General features: G+C 42.7%; 1 long non-coding RNA gene across 1 annotated transcript in view; it reads left to right on the forward strand.

The window, feature by feature from the left end:
* Positions 1-16,966, forward strand: part of LOC138287839 (uncharacterized) — a 41,565-nt gene extending 24,599 nt beyond the window's left edge. Inside the window, exon 2 of the long non-coding RNA XR_011202289.1 lies at positions 15,968-16,966. This is a non-coding gene — a long non-coding RNA (uncharacterized lncRNA). The remainder of the gene's footprint in view (positions 1-15,967) is intronic.
* Positions 16,967-19,957: the final 2,991 nt, after the last annotated feature.

Below are 19,957 nucleotides of genomic sequence, written 5' to 3' on the forward strand. Positions count from 1 at the left end.
AATGTAAACACTACAAAATTACACAATACAGGTTTATAAAAATAGAAAATATTTATCTAAACAAAACAAGACGAAAATGACAAAGATCCACCATACACAAGTCAAGTTATCAATTAAAAAGCAAAAAGAGTCTTAAATCCTTTGGTAAACATATAAAACACTGTTAGCGTCGAAAAGTACCTGGGTCGCGTTAAAATAATACGCACGGGTGAGTGTGCGTTGAAAAAGGTACCGGTGCATCGATTTCTCACCCGCAAGCGAGTTCGTGCATCGTTTCTCCTTCTCCGGTTGGACCGGCGTGCGTCATTTTTCTTCCGGATACGCTGATTCGGGCAGCACTCGGGTCCGGGCAGTCGTTGCTTCGTTTTTCCATGCCCAGCAAGGTTTGTGCTGAAAATCCTGCTGCACGGTGATAGCAAAACTGCACTGTGTGGGTTGCGATGTTACCAGCCTCCGTCAGTGATGCGGCACGTCGTTTCTTCAGCCGTGTGCATTGATTTCCCAGCCGCGCTGCATCGCTTTCAGCCACGGAGCTGGCGGCGAGTTGTTTCTTCAGCTGCTTTCAGAGGTTGTGTCAGAAACTTCCCAGCATGGCGGTTTGTGCATAGATTTTCAGGCTTGGTCTGTTGTCAAGGCCCCAGGAACTGAATAGGGCATCACTTGGTAGAGCAGGAGTCTCAGCAAAGAGTCCAGGTGCTGGCAGGGGAAGTCTTTGATGGCCCTCAGACTTTAACAACAGGAGGCAAGTTCTAAATCAAGCCCTTGGAGAGGTCTTCACAAGATGGAAGGCACACAAAGTCCAGTCTTTGCCCTCTTACTTTGGCAGAAGAAGCAACTGCAGGATAGATCCACAAAGCACAGTCACAGGCAGGGCAGCACTTCTCCAGGCAGAGGTTCCTCTTGGTTTCCAGAAGTGATCTAAAGTCTGTGGTTCTGGGTGCCCTTCTTATACCCATTTTGCCCTTTGAAGTAGGCCTACTTCAAAGAAAAGTCTCTCTTTTTTGTGAAATCCTCCCTTGCCCAGGCCAGGCCCCAGACACACACCAGGGGGTTGAAGACTGCATTGTGTGAGGGCAGGCACAGCCCTTTCAGGTGTGAGTGACCACTCCACCCATCCCTCCTAGCAGAGATGGCTCATCAGGATATGCCTTTGTGTCACTGTTTAGAGAGAGGTGCAAACAGCCCAACTGTCAAACTGACCCAGACTGGGAATCCACAAACAGGCAGAGTCACAAAATGGTTTAAGCAAGAAAATGCTCACTTTCTAAAAGTGGCATTTTCAAACACAGAATCTTAAAATCAACTTTACTAAAAAGATGTATTTTTAAATTGTGAGCTCAGAGATCCCAAACTCCACATGTCTATCAGTTTGCAAAGGGAATCTACACTTTAATCAGATTTAAAGGCATCCCCCATGTTAACCTATAAGAGGATAGGCCGTGCAACAGTGAAAACCAGATTTAGCAGTATTTCACTGTTAGGACATATAAAACACATTAGTATATGTCCTACCTTAAACATACACTGCACCCTGCCAATGGGGCTACCTAGGGCCTACCTTAGGGGTGTCTTGCATGTAAGAAAAGGGATGGTTTAGGCCTGGCAAGTGGGTACACTTGCTAAGTCGAACCGAACACACAGACACTGCAGTGGCAAGTCTGAGACATGTTTACAGAGCTACTATTGTGGGTGGCACAGCCAGTGCTGCAGGCCCACTAGTAGCTTTTGATTTACAGGCCCTGGGCACATCTAGTGAACTGTACTAGGGACTTACCAGTAAATCAAAGATGCCAATCATGGATGAACCAATTACATAGACATTTTGTATAGGAGCACTTGCACTTTAGCACTGGTTAGCAGTAGTAAAGTGCCCAGAGTAACAAAAACAGCAAAAACAGAGTCCAGCACACATCAACAACCTGGGAAACAGAGGCAAAACGTTAGGGGAGACCACGCCAAGGATGCCAAGTCTAACAGTGATGTTAAAATTATGCCCCCATCACCAGAAACAAATTCTGCAGACGCCCAAGAAGCCAGCAGGACAGCTCATTAAGTTAGATGCCTGATGCTGAGAAAAGGGGTCACAAGTTTGAGTCCTGCCACGGCCAACTCATCGTTCCGTAACTAGTGAATTGAGTACCATTGAATAAATAATAGTATAGCCTATTATTTGCACTGCTTCAAGATGCCAGAACAGCATATGAAATGTTATCTACAGAATCAAATCAGTATTATTGGGCTCCTGTGATACATGTGATAATAAAATCCCCTTTTCCAAGACATTTTTTTATCCAGATTGTTTCAAATCATCATAATAAATGTCATTACTTATTCTTTGATTCGTTTTGCATCTGGGCTGTTGTGTGGAAGAACACTCAGACCCTAGATCCTTCCAGACCCTCACCTTATGCCATGGACGCCCCTCCCTGCATCGAGGGATGGACAGAGAGACATAGAGGACCCCATTGACAGGCAGAGACTCCACTGCATAGTCGAAGATAGTTTCTAGCTATGAGTGAACTCTTGGCTTTACAACAGGGTTTACATAGAAAACTTAATCTTATCTAGTCTCCTGCTAGTGAAGCGTGTGGCACATCAGCAAGGATGACACTACACACACCCTCTTTATTCTCCTAAGATTGTACTGAGGATTTAATCTTTGGTTCTTTATAGACTACCATATTGTATAAAAAGGAGGAATGAAAAGGGTGCTTCGTATGATGCTAGAGCAGACCAGGACTTCTTGGAGAGCGGCGCCAGTCCCATAGCTGGGCAACCTAGGCTCCATGGGAAAGGCGACCGTGGGCTGGAGAGAGCTGGGTAATAGCAGCAACACGCGCCACAGGGAAACAACCCAAAGTAGAAGTACATTAGAAAATTGTTTTATGGGCCACGCAATTTATTAGCGATTTTAAAGGCCCGAGATAAAGAAAGGCGGACTAAAGAAGGAAGCAAAAATGAGAAGAACTAGAGAGTGAAGTTTGGAAGGAAAGGATAGAAAATGGGGAACTAGAGGGAGATAGTAAATATAGGTACATGTCTGTTTCTACATATAGGTCAGAGTATTTTGTTTCTGGTGGCATGTGGTTTTGAAAGATTGGCTCAGTAGGGTTTGCTTGATCAATGGCGTCGGGATTCACATTATATGTGCAAGGGGCAGACATGCTCTTAACATAATGGCAATTTGTGGCAGAACAGCCGCCTGAACATGTTTCACTGTCCTATTAGAGTTAATAGGTGTCTACTTTCGGTATCATTTGCACAAGACTTGCCGTGCCTCAATGACAATGTCCGCACTAATTCACTCTTTAAACTGCTTAGCATTGCTTTGCGATTTGTCAAACTCTGTTTTTTATGTTCCTTCGCCTCACAGTATCATTGAGGTAGCAAATAACCATCTCTTCCCTTGTCTGCAAACACGGCACACGGTGCGCGCGCCAGACCATCCGGAAGCCAATTTTGTGCAAAAAAGACCCTCAAGCGCTGCCAGTCAGGCAAGGCCTGAAGCTTAATTTAACAACACCGGATCCTGCTATTGGCATGAAAGGTGGGGACGGTAAAAACGTTCTCATCGGTAAACTGCACACGTTGCACGTTTCTAACACGGACTAAACGTAACTTAAATTTTCCTTAAATGCGCACAACTCATTTGTCACCGGTCATAACAAAAAAAGCGATGCCGTTCGCAAGTACATCACTTTGTCGTTTGGAGTGAGCATATGTTAAAGAACACAAATACAACCCAAATATGTTAAATGTGTGCAGGTAATGCAATTGTAAATAAATCAGGACACATAACTACAGAAATAGATTGAACCAATCTATTGAAAACAAATATGTAGGATATGCATTCAACTGTGAACTGATAATTCTTCTACATTCCCAGCAGTGCAGACTGGTGTTTCTACTGCAAATTTTATAAATAAAATTAAGTTTACTCAGTGTTTTTTTGTTGTTTTATTCCAATCTTCCAAAATGAAAGTTAATTGTGTTGTGCATGAGGACTTTGAAGCGTGCTAGTTTGTGGATTCAGAGACAGTGGTCCTCTTTGAGATGCGAAGTAATGTGAACATGGGCTAGGAGGTTGAGTTTGAGCCTGGCAGCTTAGTTTTGTATTGTCTGGAGCCATAGAGTGTTGACTCCAGCATTGAGTGTGTTGCCGTAGTCCAGCTCGCTGATGATGAGGACTTGGGTGACGATGCTGTGAGTGAGTGTTGGCGGGCAGCTATTAGAAGATTTTCTGGAACATCTTGAGTGCGTGGAAGCAGGAGACTGAGAATGCATTCACTAGGTTTGTCAAAGCCAGTTGGTTGTCAATTACTGTTCTGAAGTTGTTTTGCGTGGGTTACCAGGAGGGCTGTTGGTCCGAGTTCAGCAAGTCACCAGGTGGAGCCCCAGAGCAAGGTGTCTTTGCTGAAGATTACTACTTCTGTCTCATCTATGTTAAGCTTGAGGATGTTACTTTTCACCCATCTGTCGACTTCCGTCAGGCAGGCGGAGAAATTGGTCTGTATGTTTGGCATCTTCTCGGAGAGGAAGACTATGAACTGGGTGTTGTCAGCATAGGATAATGTTAATACCATAGGAACGGATGATGCTGGCAAGTGGGGTCATGTAAGAATACTACAATGTGGGGCTGAATGAGGATCCTTGTGGAACTCCGCAGAAAGTGTAAACTCACTTACTGTTTTAAGTGATCAGGAAGAAAGCAACAGTCACATGCAGGTCAACAGAGACTAAACTAAAAGAATAAAGGACACACTTTTATTTGTTTAATAATGCAAGAAGACTGCAATCCTATTTTGAAACCTGTCTCTAACATCCTTTTTACAGTCAAGCTATGACGTCTCTATGCACTTGTAATAAATTGATGAAGTTGACAACATTCTTACTGCCAGAGCCATCAGACACTGTGTCAGACAGATCAGGGAGAAGCATTACAACTGCTATTTAAACAGTGAAATCAAAAGCTAGCTTTTCAGCTCTTCTGAACTATTTTGGTAAAATTAAGTTATTAACAGAAGGTAGTCATTTATGGGAGCATATTTTTTAAACAATTATAGTGGATTACAGGAAGACAGGAATATGTTTGCATTTTTACCATACATCATGAACTGTAACCGGGTTTGAAAGCGAAACACCTAAAACTACATGTATAATGTGTTTGCAACAAATTACTAGTTGTATGCTGATGTGTTTAGCTTCTCACAAGATGTATTCTACTTATTTGTATCAATGCTCATTCACTTGAAGAAGCAACAGGCCAAGAATTCAGGCTTTTTGGAAGAAGAATAATGATGTGGTTGTATAATAGGAGGACTACAATACCCTTTGTTGTTCTTTAAAAGAATATTATAAATCACCTTGCCGTTCCATGACCTTATGAGGTACCAGATTACTTCCATGTTGTTTCAATATTCCTATAATGTACAGCAAGATGTACTTTCTCTCATAAAAGCAACATGTTTTTTAACCAGGGAGGACTTAAGTCATAAACAACCATAGAAAATTGTGTTTTAAAGAGTTATGAAAAATCCCTGAAGACTGAGGAGGTGCCCAATGACAAAGATCCATAGTTGAGCTGGAATCTACAATTGAGTGGTGCGGATGGCACCTGCCAAGCATCTGATGGAGCGAAGGCATTAACTTCTTGCCCCTCAGCCCCCAGTTCCTCTGATGCCTGCAGCCAGAAAGGGAAGTGACTAAGACAAGATATTTGCCTTCTTGTTACACATGCATTCTTTAAGGTCACATAAAGTATGCTTCTAGGCCATCCCGTTAGCTCAGTCCATTTATTTGGCAGGCAAGATTTACTCTGTCGATTTCCTATGTTATGAAGCTTACAAAGTGCAATGATTACCCTCCTGACGTTTCTTGGTCCCAAGAGCATCATTATCATCAAACAACACAAGTAGTCAGCCACGAAAACCATACTCTCCCTCAGCCAAAGAAAGGAAAGTGTTCAGAGCTTTACAGAACCCCGGATGTTTTTCCTCATGCCTGCATTCTGAGTTCCACTGGGTTTCTGATGCATTAATACTGACAACTCCTGATACTGAGGGGTGAAGTAATTTCCGGGTACTGTATTACTTAAGTATTCTGAGTTGTATTGTGAGGAATGTGGCATTACTGGTCGAGTCAAGAATTCTCAAAAACTCATAATGAGGGCTTAAGTGTAACAGAGAATTCATTCCAGGGTCTTGTATCCTGGAATAAAACGGCGCGAATACCCTTTCTCGGCAGAAGAGCGAGGTCTAGGTTTTCTAGTATCATTAATCTCCGTGTCTGCAACAGGTAAGTGTGACCAAGATATAGCCTGGAACTTGGTCTCGCTCCATTGCCCTACGGGCCACCAGAACGGGCAAATGGACTTCACGCCCACCTGTTTCAGATCTTTGGTCCTCTCGGGTCACAAAGTAGATGTTGATGGCCTGGTTTGGACAATGTCCAGTGCCACTCACCGGGATTTATAATTCAGTGAACTGCCCCTCTCTACCCGGTGTAACCTTTCCTTTGGCTCGAATTAGACCCCACAGTTCTCTCACTAGGAGACATATATTGGGAACGTGGCACCTGCTCAGAGTCCCTTTACCTCTCTGTCTCCTGAGCCGCCAACTTGTTAGTAATCACAACCTTCCAGATTCTGCACCTCTCGGAGGGTTACTTGCTGCAGGCCTAATGCATCGAGACCTCTTGTCCACTTCCCAAGGAGATAGTGCTAGTGGTAAAATGTACACAAGAACCGTCCTTGAAAGAGGTCACCGAAAATTGCTGCTACAATAATCGCAATGATAGCTGGTCATTGGCAAATTCATCCTGCAGATGACAAGTCACACCAGAAGCTGTCCCCCCACCCCCAGGAGATTTAAATCTGTGACTCTGCTGTCTCTTTATTTCCTTAGTTGACACAAGACTCTTCCCTCCTCCATCCTCCCTTTACTCATCCCAAACCTAAATCCTATTAGGATAATATTAGATAAACTCCCAATTAACACTTCTGGATTCTTTCCTCCTCCACCCCTCCATTACTCCAGTCAATCTAACTAATAATCTCTCCTATCCTCTGCTCAAATTAACTCATAATAATACTAAAACTGTACTCATATTTCCCAATACTAATCCACCACTAATTCTTGTTGGGTTCCGGAGTAGCGTACTACTCGCCGAAAAGCGCTTCGACGCCTCATCAGGGGTAGTAAGCGCTACATAAATACTATTACAATTACAAATGAGCGCCCTGGTTATAGGGAACGAGGTGAGACAGAAAAGAAAGGCTGTACCTCGCACGCCCCCTACGACCAGTGATTCCAAGAAGGGAGGTGGCCGGCAGTTAGACACGTGAGAAAGTGGCATCTCACACGTTAGCTGGATATATTTTATTTCTCTGTGTAGTTCACGTATTTTTTTTTTTTTTTGTTAACATTTTTTTTTAAAGTGATGGCAATGTCCCCCTGGGTCGTACGCTTATCTGAGAACAGAGAATATAGCGGGGGGTGTAAACATGTCAGATTTGAGGGATAATCCGAGGCATGCAGCGGTCTCCTTGCACCATTGTTTGTGTATTTATCTCCATGTATTTAATATGTGCCGCCCGGAACACTAATTGACATGCTCCCCTCGGGGGTTGTCCTACCGACCAGCGGGAAACCAACATCACTGCCACTCTGCATGTTTACTAGAATAAACAAAAGCTCGTCGACCCCAAATGGCAAAAAGAAATGTTTTATTACAATTTAATATGATTGTTTTTAACCTTCTCTCTAATTAACTTCATCTCCGCGACAGATTGCAATCATCTGAACACAGAGAATAGAAGTGCTTTCAGGAAAAATAATCCATGTGACCGTCGCCATACCCATTCCCCCGGGCGCTTCTTTGTTTAGCACTTAGCACTGACGCGGGCACACAACATGGGGCACAAAGGCAGACGTACAAAGAGGTGCACGCGCGGCAAGCTCGAAAACCGCGCGTGAAGTCAGCTCGGCTGCGTCGTTCCTGAACTCCACAGCCAAAGGTGCCCCTTAATTCATTGTAGTTTCTGAAGCTAAACTGGAGATAAATCTGGGTTGGAAATTAAAAAAGAAAAGCAGAGTAAAGAAGAGCATTCTTTTGTTTTTTTCACATTCTGTCAAGGCCCACAATCCCGACTTCTAGTTAGTCATTTAAAGTGTATGCATTGTAAATATAATATCGACGATATGCCTGTGCAGTGACCATCAGTCAGAGATGTTTATTCCTCGCTCACCCAATACCCTTAACCCCATTAATTAGAATGTTATTTCCTTGCCGTATCACTTTTATGGTCCTCCTTCACGAATATGTATCGTGTGCCACTCCACTGGTGAACCGCTAGGTGTCCCCCTTGCCAAATTCTACGTTTGCAAGTTTTGATTTAACAATCGTCCTCTTAGCAAGTACCTCCAAAAATGTAATTCATTACATGCTTCAATCTAAATAAAAAAAAAGCAAAAAGACGATCTGGTGTCCTTACTGATGGAGGGCGATGAGTATTGTTTAAAAGAACAATACCCCTCGGCGAGGGATTATAACTGAAATGGTATGTCGTTCGATATTCGACCATTCCATGCGGAGAATTTATGAAGTTTGAGGGTGATCTTGGCCACTGAAGGTGGAGGGGCACGGAGGGGGTGGGACTTGGTGGTTGTGTGTGTGGGGGGGTTGGGGGGGAATTGGGTGGCGGGGGAGAGTGAAGGGGGGCAGAGGAGGGATATTTTAATGATTTTATGGGCCCTGGGCCAAATGTATTTTGGGGGCCCGAGTTCGGAACAGCTTTTAATTAGGACCCAGTTTCCTCTCTTTCATGTCCTCTTTGGCTAGGTCCAGGGGCGTTACGGCGGCCCCGGCAGACCCTGTGGAGCGCGGTGAGGGGCGTTTGGGGGGTTGGCTTATCCATACTTGGGGGTGTGGGAGCCCCTTCAGCATTTCTTGTGGACATCACCTTTTATTATGCAACTGTCACTGAGAGCGCACTGGTCCAAATTCTAGAAGTATCTACATCTAATATTCAGGGATAGTGGCCTGTGTTATTAATGTGTAACACAGCAGCAACTCATTAATATTACTGCAAATAATATCCTTGACGCCCTCACGTCTCGTGCGAGATTCTGTTTTGATCTAAAATAAACTTTCTTTTATGGATGTTGAATGAAAGATAAATACAACATTTCTGTAATAGACTGTCACGCATCACCCGCATTAAACATAAATTAAAGGAAAACAATATTGGAAACCGTATATTTAAGAATTATTCAAATTCATCAGGGCAGGGTTCTGGAGAACATAGTTATCTCTATCAGGGGCCCCTGAAAGGCTGGGGCCCTAGGCCGGAGGCAGAGCACACTTTGCCCATGCCTTAAAACGTGTCTGGGGTAGGGTGGGGGTGCGGTTTTCCCGAGTGCGGAGAGTCTCCGGGGATTGACACGATTGAAGGGAAAGAGTCGTGTGAAATGTAATAAATTAGTCGCGGGGACAGATACAACTCACAGAGGATGTGGACGGTTCATTATAGAGTGGTGGGGGTGGAATGAAATACATGACTTCCATTGCATCAACCTACGCTCGACTTTCAGGAAGGGGCATAAAACGAGCTTAGGTCTTGCTATGAGCTCGACGTGATTGTATAACTCTTTGCACGCGCCTCTCCTGTTGTCCAATTAATTGCATGTTAGCAAAAGATCACTGCATTCACTGCCTTTATCGGAGTCGTGATTTGTTCATGCTGCGATCGAGTTTGCTGGTGAATGTTTACTGACCAGCCACTAGGTGGCCCCCTTGTCATTAAAGCATGGTCTCTGGCTTTATCACCGGCAAATATAATTCCAAAATATTTGGGGCAGGGGGATGGTACAACTTGACGTTTATGCATTATATAGTATTCAAATGAATTTTTATAGTCTAGACACTTGATCGACCATAATTTATAATATGCTGAAGGAACTGCAAATTTTCAACTCGCTATCATTACGTGTAACGGTGTAAGTACAAATATGTAGCTCTCGTTGTCACGGTAAACACAAAGAATGCAGTTTTAATCACAATGTTTCCCTCTCCCATGAACGTCAATTCACCAAAATGCCAGGGAGTGCGGAAGGAACAGCACTTGCCCTTTGACCTTCAGTTTCACTTACACACACATGCTTACGCATTCACACATTCGCAGACATACACTCCCTCTCTCATGTAAACACACTCACACTGAAGTAAGCACACTACAGATATTGAAACAATGTTTCTGCTTACCTCGGCTGCCAGGGAAGGCCATATCCCTGCTAATTGTACTCCATTTTTTAATTATGCTAATAGTGAAAAATGAAACATTATGTAATATTAGTATAAGAAAAAATAGAGGTCGGTTAGGACTACTCTCTCTTTGTTTTCTCTCAATTTTTTAATTCACTAAAAAACAAAGAGAGAGCCTAACAATGGACGACCAGCGACTGTGTTTCTGGCACTGATTTTGCCCCCTCCGAGGCCAGGGGTCACAAAGACAGTGTCAAGGGTTGCAAGGGGCAAGCCAGGGGTCGCAGCAGCTACCTCTGGCAACCCCTAAATGATTAAATGATGTCCACCATGTCTCCTCCTGTATGATACAAAACACAAGATTTTAGACAAATAAACCGATTCTCTTGTACCTGACGGTGAAGGTGGGATTAACCCATTTAGTTTTACTTATAGGGGCTTTCAGCCATATCTTTTCATCCATTGGTCTCTTATTGCGTCATCACATTTGTTTTACAGCTGCTACAGCATATAGCATAGGGCAGTGGATAGTGCACTGCAGTCATTGGGTAACTTCACTGTGATTGACGACAATGTTCTTTTGCAAAGCACGCCCACACACAAAGTAGCAAATGTACGGGACTAATATGGCAATGAGTGCTTTTTTTGGGACCAAACCTATGTTTGTGCTTTTATATTTTTTTTAGATGGAGGGGCCAGCAGCTCCACCAACAATAACGTTTTACAAAAACCAGGACAAAAGATAACAAGCACTGAAAAACAGAAGGCAAGCAGCTAGTGCCAGATCTATTGGCTTTGCAGATGCCTTCTTGATGTTTGGGGCAGTTGGCGTGTAAACCTTTATAACTTTTTCAACAAAAGTATCCAGGCCTAATTTACGTACTTTCCCCCACATGATAGGGATTCTAAAGGTTCAGAGGAAAAGTGGTTACAATTGCAGGCATCCAAAAAATAATCAAAATGTTCCTCTTTTATTAGAAAAATGGGGAAGTAGTGTTGTACAAGAAAGTACATATGTGTTTTTAATGAAAATTGCCTAAAGAAAGATTTTCTGTGCTGACGTCACCTCACCCCAGTTTTCAGAGTCGTAAGTAAAAAATAAATACAAAAAATCACCGTGTATTTTGCATATTTGTTAGTAGCAGTTAATAGCACCTATTTTTGTAGTTTCTGTCTACTTGCAGTTTTTTGTGTGGGGGAGAGTTATCAAATCATTTGGTGAATCTGAAAAATAGGAACATTCAGAAGTATGCCAGGTGTAAATCACTAATGATTTCCCCAAAGAAACTAATGGTTGAAATAAAACAACTAAGGAGGTAGGTAAAAATAGAAATGGGGCACACTTTTTCGACTGTACTTTTGCTTGACGGCTGATATATAAACGTAACATGGATATGTAGTGTTTGGTGGTCTCCAAAACGACGCAATACCCAGAGTTTTCAGCCAAGCTGCAACTTGCAATGCTTTTTCATTGTGTGCAGATTATGCATTAATCCATAAAGTTAGATTTACATATTTAAAAATGGAGATGAAGGAAAGCTCTTAATTTTTTAAATACCCCAAACATCAGAGTTTAGGAATAGTGTTTATTCATATGAGACTGATTCAGAGGACGTTTGCAAAATATGTTCTTTCTTGCTCACTGACTTACTTTTGGAAACCAAAAAGGAAGAGAAATTCAAGACATATTAATACATATTGTAGTATTATATGTTCCCACACTTCTCTTCACAAAATCAGTACTCCATTTCATACATCTATCACTCATGACAGGCAGGACCCCAAAATACAAGATGGAGACTATCGAGATTTTGTCTTAAAATTGTAGTCTTTCTGGGACATGGGTAGCTGCGACATTTAGGTGGCTGACACCCTGAGAAACCTGCCATTTCTGAAAACTGGACAGTATGAAGGGTGCAGTGTGGTACTGCTGGTGTGGATCACGCCACATTTCCCTTAGCCAGAATGGCCTGCAAACATCAGACAGTGGTTAAAATAACAGATTTTACTCACATTTCTAAAAGGGAATTTTCCAAAATTTGCAGAGATCAATGAATGTCCTACCACCCAGCATTTCTACACTACTTCTGATAAAAATGGTACCCAAATTCTGTGTGTGGACCTATTACCAATAGCAGTTTACACTTTTAGTCCATTCCTAAGATGCATTAGGTCCACCCACAGATAAGGGATAGTAGTTTTTTTTTAGAGAATTGTGGAAAGAAAAGGTGCTATGACTTTGACGCATATTTTGAAGATCGCAAGCATTTTTGGTCAGGAAACCTGCTGGTTTCTATGCAAGATAAACTTGGATTCCCTTGGGTTTCGGAAATGCCCATAGCTGGTAGCGTTCCCTGTGGGCCTGCCAAAATGCTGCAGTATTCCCCTGTGGGAACAGAGAGGAAATTGGGTATTGTAGGGATATTTTTGATGTTTGAGCAGCATTCTGCAGAATTTGTATTGGGATCCATGCAAGCCACACCACCCTGGATCCCCCTGGGTCTCTAATTTTCTGAAATGCCAGGGGTTGTTAGGGTTCCTTGGGTGCCATCTCACAAAGTGCCCGAATACTGCAGTCATTCCCCTTTGCAAGTGAGAGGAAATGGGATTTCCTTGGGCATAGTTTTGACAGATGAGCCGGCAGAGAGTGTGTAAGCCTCTCACCGGACAGATATATGATATAGTGCCCAGTGGCGGAGCATGATGGTGACATGGTCAAGAGCTCCACACCAATCTTTTTCTCAGTTTTTTCAATGCTGTCTGGTGGGATTACAGCCCACCTCTACGTGGGCAAACAGGGTATTTACCCACTTCATGCATATTCCAGAGGGGTGTCAGAAAGCAGACCGGATCATCAGGGAAAAAGTGAGAACATGAATGTGGGGGGGAGCTCACCCATCCTTGTAATGGGCTGCAACCTGTCCCCTGGCACCAAGCCCCTGAGGGCGACGACTGAAGGATTCACCTCCTATCTTCCTGCCCCAGGGGACATAAAGCCCATTAGATACCAGGGGATGTGTTGAAAAAAGAAATGGTGTGGTATGCTGGCTTTGTTTGGTATCTGGTTCTAACCTTGAGCATCAGATAGACTTTCACCCACCCTGGGGAGGCAGATTGGAGGGGATACAACTGTTTCCTTTACACATGTCATAACTATGTCAGAGAAAGACACATTTCCCCTCACTTGCATGTAGATGGCTGTAGTGCGCAGAAAAGCTGTTTGGGCTCCAGCTCTGGGGCGTTGCCCGATACCAGAGTGGATTGATCACCACCGAAATCAATGTTTTCTTTTTTTTCCCATAAAATGTGTAGGTCCGAATTTTACTTTGAATGTACTGTCCCTGTTTGTGCCATGGTTGCATCCTTAATTAAATGTGTCCAGTTTAGGCCAAGATAGTGCGCCAGACTTAAAAAAAAAAAAAAAACTTCCCATGGGGTCCCACATATGGGGACAGTTAGTGTGGCTTTCAATAGTTTTTTTTTGTCTCTGCACTCTTTTCTGTGATACAGCACAGACACAAAGGCAAAGTGTTTTCTAATTTACCACATACCCATGACAATGAGGGATTTCCCACTCATGATCAAACCAGTACAAGATGTACGCTATCATGATCTATATCATAGAAGGGGCTGCACAAGCATTTATGGCCCCTTCTGTAATAGCAGAGTGCATGGAAGGATCAAAGGGCTGACACAAATGCCTAATGCATTGTGGCCCATAGTATTTAAGGTACTTTCTGCCCCCTGATGGGAGCAGATTTGGGGTGAATCCCTTAATCTGCCTCCCATGGTTGGTAGACAGACTGTTTGGGCTCTGAGTATGGGAGATGCAGCCCCAATGCCAGCATGGGTCGTTCTCCACCCCCTGTTTTATGTTTTTGAAAAAATCTACCTCTAGTCCCCTGAGGTAAGATTGGGAGAAAATACCCAAATATGCTTCCTTGTGGCAATGTGTGGGCTTTAGAGTTGTGTGTGTGGGGGAGGGACCAGCCTGATGCCAGGACAGGCCATGATTCACCACTCTTTTTAATAAAAAAAAAAAACTAACAATGGTGGTTGAGGTCATATATTAAGGGTATATCCTCCAAAACTCTGTGTGGGCTACAGGTGAGGTGGGTCACGGCCTGGTGCCCAAATGCACTGGCCATCGTCCATTGTTTTGTAATATCTAACTATTGTACCTAGTGTACTCTCTGCCTCCCGGGGAGTATAGATTGAGAATAACTCCCCTATTCTGCCCCATGGGGAGAAAGACTGCTTGACCTTTATGGGTGAGTGTGTGGTCTAATATCAGCATAGGTTGCTTCCTTTTTGCTTTTAAATAAACAACTCTGAAGTCTAGTCAACTTCGTGCTTCAGTGGGGTTGGCTATTTGGACATTAACCTGTTTGGGACCTTGGATCCTTGGTGGGTAGTGGGAGCAACTGCCTGTGCATGGCTGGGGCTCCCCCTCCCATTTAAATTCCCTTGTGTCTAGTGAGTGAATCCCTATTTGGGGATCCCCCCTGCTGCAGTGACCTCCAAGCAGAAATCTACTAAAGAGAAGTATCATTGGAAAGGAGGTGTTTTCCCCTTTCCAAGGGTACCTCTCATGTTGTTGTTGGCGGTCGGATGGCTGAGCTGTGCCACTGGGCACCGAGCACAGTGAAAGTATAAGGAATGGAAAGACACCCTATACTTTAATTTTCAATATTGATGAGATTAATTATCATTCACAACAAAAAAGCATGAGTCTGGTAGGGAAACCAGTGGCCCACGGTGAGGGTCCCGAAAGGGAATCTCCCTGGTGCAGAGCTACAGGAAGATTTCCTGCCTTTAGTATGTGATGTTCAGGCTCTCTGCACTGTGAAGGCAATGTGGAGGACGTGAACATCACATCTCCACTAAAGTCGTTAATAAAGATGATGAGGCCATTCTTCAATGCCAGGCACGGGACTTCTGATTTAAAGGTCTCTATAACAAATCATTGTTTAAAAGAGGAAGGCACAAGAAAAGGTGTGGGAAAGGTTCTAGTTAGATGACTCTCTTCTCACATTATCTTCTAAAGCATTTGGGCCCATATTTATACTTTTTCAGTGCCGCATTTGCGGCATTTTTTGACGCAAAATTGGTGCAAACTTACAAAATACAATTGTATTTTGAAAGTTTGCGCCGATTTTGTTTCAAAAAGCAGCGCAAATGCAGCGCTAAAAAAGTATAAATATGGGCCTTATTTACTTATACAGTTTTCAGTAGTGTGAGTGCTTTACAAATGAACAAAAGGCAGAGGTGTGGTAAACAGAGGCTGACCAAACACAAAACATTTCTCAATCTCAGTCAATGTGTTTTTGGAGCAAGAGGAATTTAAGCTCCCTTTAAAGGCTGCAAGACAGGGAGTGGAATGTAGGAGGGAGTTTGAAATTCCGGTGGTGCTTGCTTGGGGTGGATTGCTTCGTACAACACTGAAGGTTGGACCTTGGAGGTGTTGCAGCAGATATGCTAGCATGAGAATATTCTAATGATTTTCATATACATACTAATGAGAAAATTTTTATTTGAAAACTAATAATTGAAAATAACGTGTAATGTGGAAAATGTGCCCACGGAGAGTGGTCATCATCTGTATTAACTGTACTAAAATAATGTGTAATGTGTATGAAATGGTAATAATATGCCATAACTAATGATATAAACCTAAGTTTTATGATGTTTTGTATCCTTAACTTAGCCGTACTAGAGGCCTGGCCGGCGCTGGGCCTTGCTTGCTTAAACGTGGAGGCACGATGAGCCGCAGACACTTAAACTGGAGAAAAGGACCTTGAACTGTACAGAGTTCAGCGATGAGCTCTGCTAGAAATTTCTGCAAATTCATCAGTGGACAGGAGACGATCAGAACAAATTGATACAATTATGTGTAGAGTAGGCTAAATGTACTTTCACAGGATCCGAACAATAGAGGCACTGACTAAGAGACAGTGAGTTACAATTTTGTTACCTGAAGAGCCGGATGATGTTCTCATCGATGAAGAGACCAATCATGTTAATGAAACTTGATGCTCGTATTAACGCAGACAAGTGGTAAACAAAAACTATAGGTTAGAGTCATAACCCCCTGATAAGGTTGACCAATTAGCAATTTGGGGGACGGACTGAGAGACCCTAATAAAAAGTCATGACACGAGAAGAGAAATCAGAGTGGATTGGCAAAAGTTGATGATGTCAGGAAACGCTGTCCGAAGTGCTGAAATTTGGGCTTGCTCTTTGTGAGCCCGAGCCTTGCTGATGACTGATGACCTGGAGACGAAGACTGACCCGTTGCTGATCTAGCTCGGATAGGTAGCTATCAATGATTGACTAATGTGTTTTTCCTTCTAGGTACCAACTGCGCTGTTTAATGTGTTTTTCCTTTTAGTTAGATGGTTTTCCAAATTAATGATTTTTGACTAAATTGTTTTTGGGATGAAGACCCACATGCTGATCGGAATTAGGTAGGCTGATAAGGGTGACTAAAGGGTGACTTTGACTTTGACTGACTGACTTGCATTGCTGAATTAATCAATGTTATAAAATTGCTAATTTAGTTTGATGTTGCTTTGCTCATTAATAAAATCTTGATGAATTATTGCTTATTGTTGCTAATAAAGTTTGATTAACCATGGATTCATTGAAGTAAAGGTTTTGATTAGAATTGTAACTAATAGGGAATAAAACGAACTAACCTTCTTGAGAGTGATGGTCTTTTCTTATTAGACTAGGTTTTTGGTATTGTTTGTTTGGTTGGAATTATTGTTGATTTTACTGTAGTCACCACTTGGCTAGGATACTCTGTGATCCAAAAGATTCACTGACCTATACGCGTCCCCTTGTAAGTTTACTTACTAAGGACTAGGCGCGCTAGCAGAGGCTCTAGGAGGAGAGATTTAACATTATGTGAAAGCTATTGACCACTAAAGATTTTATGCATGACAGCCAAAGAAGAGTGAGAAGATGCTTGTAGGTCTTTATGGGTAAGGCAGTCCTTCTTGAATTGTGGTTTAGCATCAGTATGGAACCATTGTAGAGAAATTAGGGTAGGCGCGGTTTGGGCACATTTGTTGCATCTGGAGACAAAGTAAGTAGCAGTATGGAGCACTGCTTTAGGAGGGCCAAGATGAAGGTGGACCAGTGAGCAGCAAGTTGCCATAATCCAGTCAGGAAAGAATAAGTTATTTGAATCCTGTTCTGAGATAAACTGCTGGATACCCCAGTGCAATCTAAGTTTGCATCAAGAAATCTTAGCTGTAGCAGAAATAGTTATTTCAGGTTAAGTTTATTGTTGAGAATGAAGCCAAGAAATTTGGCATTATCAACAATGACTGATTTGGAGTCCAATAGAGTTCACCATTCAGTCCATGAGAGAAATGGTAAATTAGATTTTTTTCAGGAAGATAAACAAAAAGTTAGTCCTGGTGGTGGTTGTGGTTTAACTGATACTTTGTCATTCATTTTTGAACATTGCTCAGTGTCAGAGACCAAAGAGTTGCCATTTGGGAATGCAGTTTTAAAGTAGTGCTGGGTGCCATCTACATATTGGAGATATTGCATCCCAATGTTCCTAAGGCTAACCCCAAGAGGTTCCAAGCAAAGATTATACAGTGATGGAGGCCAAACGAAACCCTAAACAATCCCCTTGAAGTACATTGACACAGTTAGAAACAGAACAATATATTTAATTTGCTTGGGGTTTGATTGATAAATATGTGGTGAACCAATTTCGTACAATACAATCAATGCCCATATGTTCTTTTGGGTTGTTGAGCAAGAGAAATGATTGCTGGTGTCAAAGAAATCTGATAAGTCGAGACATACAAGTAGATAGAAGTCTTCAGGCTCAAGGAAACTGAGTGCGTCATCAACAGTTTGTAGAAGAGCACTCTTAATGCTGCAGGCCTTTTTGAGTCCAGATTGAAAATTACCTAGATGATTGACTTAATGGGATGAGAAAGAAAAGAGGCTACATCATGCTGTATCCCCTCAGGACATACAGGGTACTCAGAGGTTACTGGGCCCCAGTGGTGATAGTTGAGGTTGTTTGTCACTGGTGTCCTGAGATCCAGCCTATTATTGCTTTGCAAACTGGGCCAAGTATTGTCTTTCTGCACTTGACTTTCAGGGTAGAGAGTTCATGTCTAAAATAGAATATTTACGACACAGCATAATGTAATACTACACTGTGCAATTAGCGTATCAGTGGTTATCTTGGTAAGCTTGGTAAATTGTAAAAACGGATCAGGGCCCACCCCAAATGTCTTTTGTGCTTCTGTGAATGTAATGCAACTTTCCGCGCATGTACAGGTCCCCTAAGATCTCTCAACCCCCCTCAATCCAAGCTGACATAGACATAAACTGTTTGATATGCAAAAGGTGCTTCAGCCACCAAAACGGCAATTTTGTACAAAACGGGGGCTTACGCAGTACAGATCTAATTGCTACTTCTTATGTCAGTGCTGCCATTTCTACTATATTAAGGGTAGCCTTTATTCAAACCAGTCCTCTCTATAAGGCAGGGGAGAAAACTATCTGCACCCTTTGTGCCCGCCAATAATCACTTCTCTCCATTAGAGCCATCTGTACACCACAGAGCACCATGCTGTAGCTGTGCCGCTATATAGTACAATTCCATGTCCAGTAAGCCTAAACCTCCCTCTGCCATGTCCAGCTTGAGAACCCAGAGTCCCACTCTGACAAATGTTCTGGCCCAGATTAGTGCAATCAAGAGGCTGTCCAGTCTTTTTAACGTTGAATGGACTACAGGACACTGGATGTTCTGCAGGACGTAGAGGCATCAGGCAGGAACACCATCTTGACAAGCGCCACCTTACCAGCAACTGACAATTATAATTTGTTCCAAAAGGCCACCAAGTCCTCCAGGCCCACCACGACTCTACCCATGTTATATTCATAGTGATTCTCAATTGTATGTGCCACCCGTATAGCCAGGTATAGGAAGCTATGTAACTCCCACCTCAAACCAAGGTCAGGAAGCTTATCTGCAACACTGGCCGCCTACCTGGTAATGGGGAATATTAGGGATTTAGCTACACTCACCCTGAGTCAAGAGAACCTCCAAAAGGTATGCAGTACATCCTGTAATGTATATAGTAGCATATTTTGATATATTTGGAGGATAGATGATGGTAAATTTTTTAACAGCCTTCAAAGCCAAACTTAAATCTTGCCTGTTTTAACTCTTTTCTTCTGTTCAGGAAACATTCTGACAGGCACGCACCTAGAGAGGGATGTTGCCCGTATAGTTTGCTATAGTCATGCCATTTCACTTCATCTCACAGTTAAGATAGTTGGGAAATATATAAGGTCTTCTCAGCATCCTATGAGTGCAGCTCCATATAAATAAAAAGACAAAACCGGTAGGACTATGACTGATATTTAAGACATAATTCGAAGCTAGCTGAAATGCTGTAGGGGAGAAATACGATAAAATATGGTTGTCTGTTTTAATGTTACTTCTGTGGTGGTTGAGATGGACCTCAATTTAGAGGGAGTGGCATGACTGCTCGCCATGGAACCTGCCCCTGGGGGTGCATTAAATATACGCATTTAAGCAGATGGAAGGGTTTAATTGTGCACAGCAGGCCAACGGACCACTAATGCAAAATATACTAAATGCAGCAAATCTAGACCAACGGTAGATGCTTTTAGTAAAACATGATATTTTATA

This window comes from Pleurodeles waltl, chromosome 4_1, assembly GCF_031143425.1.
Source record: "Pleurodeles waltl isolate 20211129_DDA chromosome 4_1, aPleWal1.hap1.20221129, whole genome shotgun sequence".
Lineage (NCBI taxonomy): Eukaryota > Metazoa > Chordata > Amphibia > Caudata > Salamandridae > Pleurodeles > Pleurodeles waltl.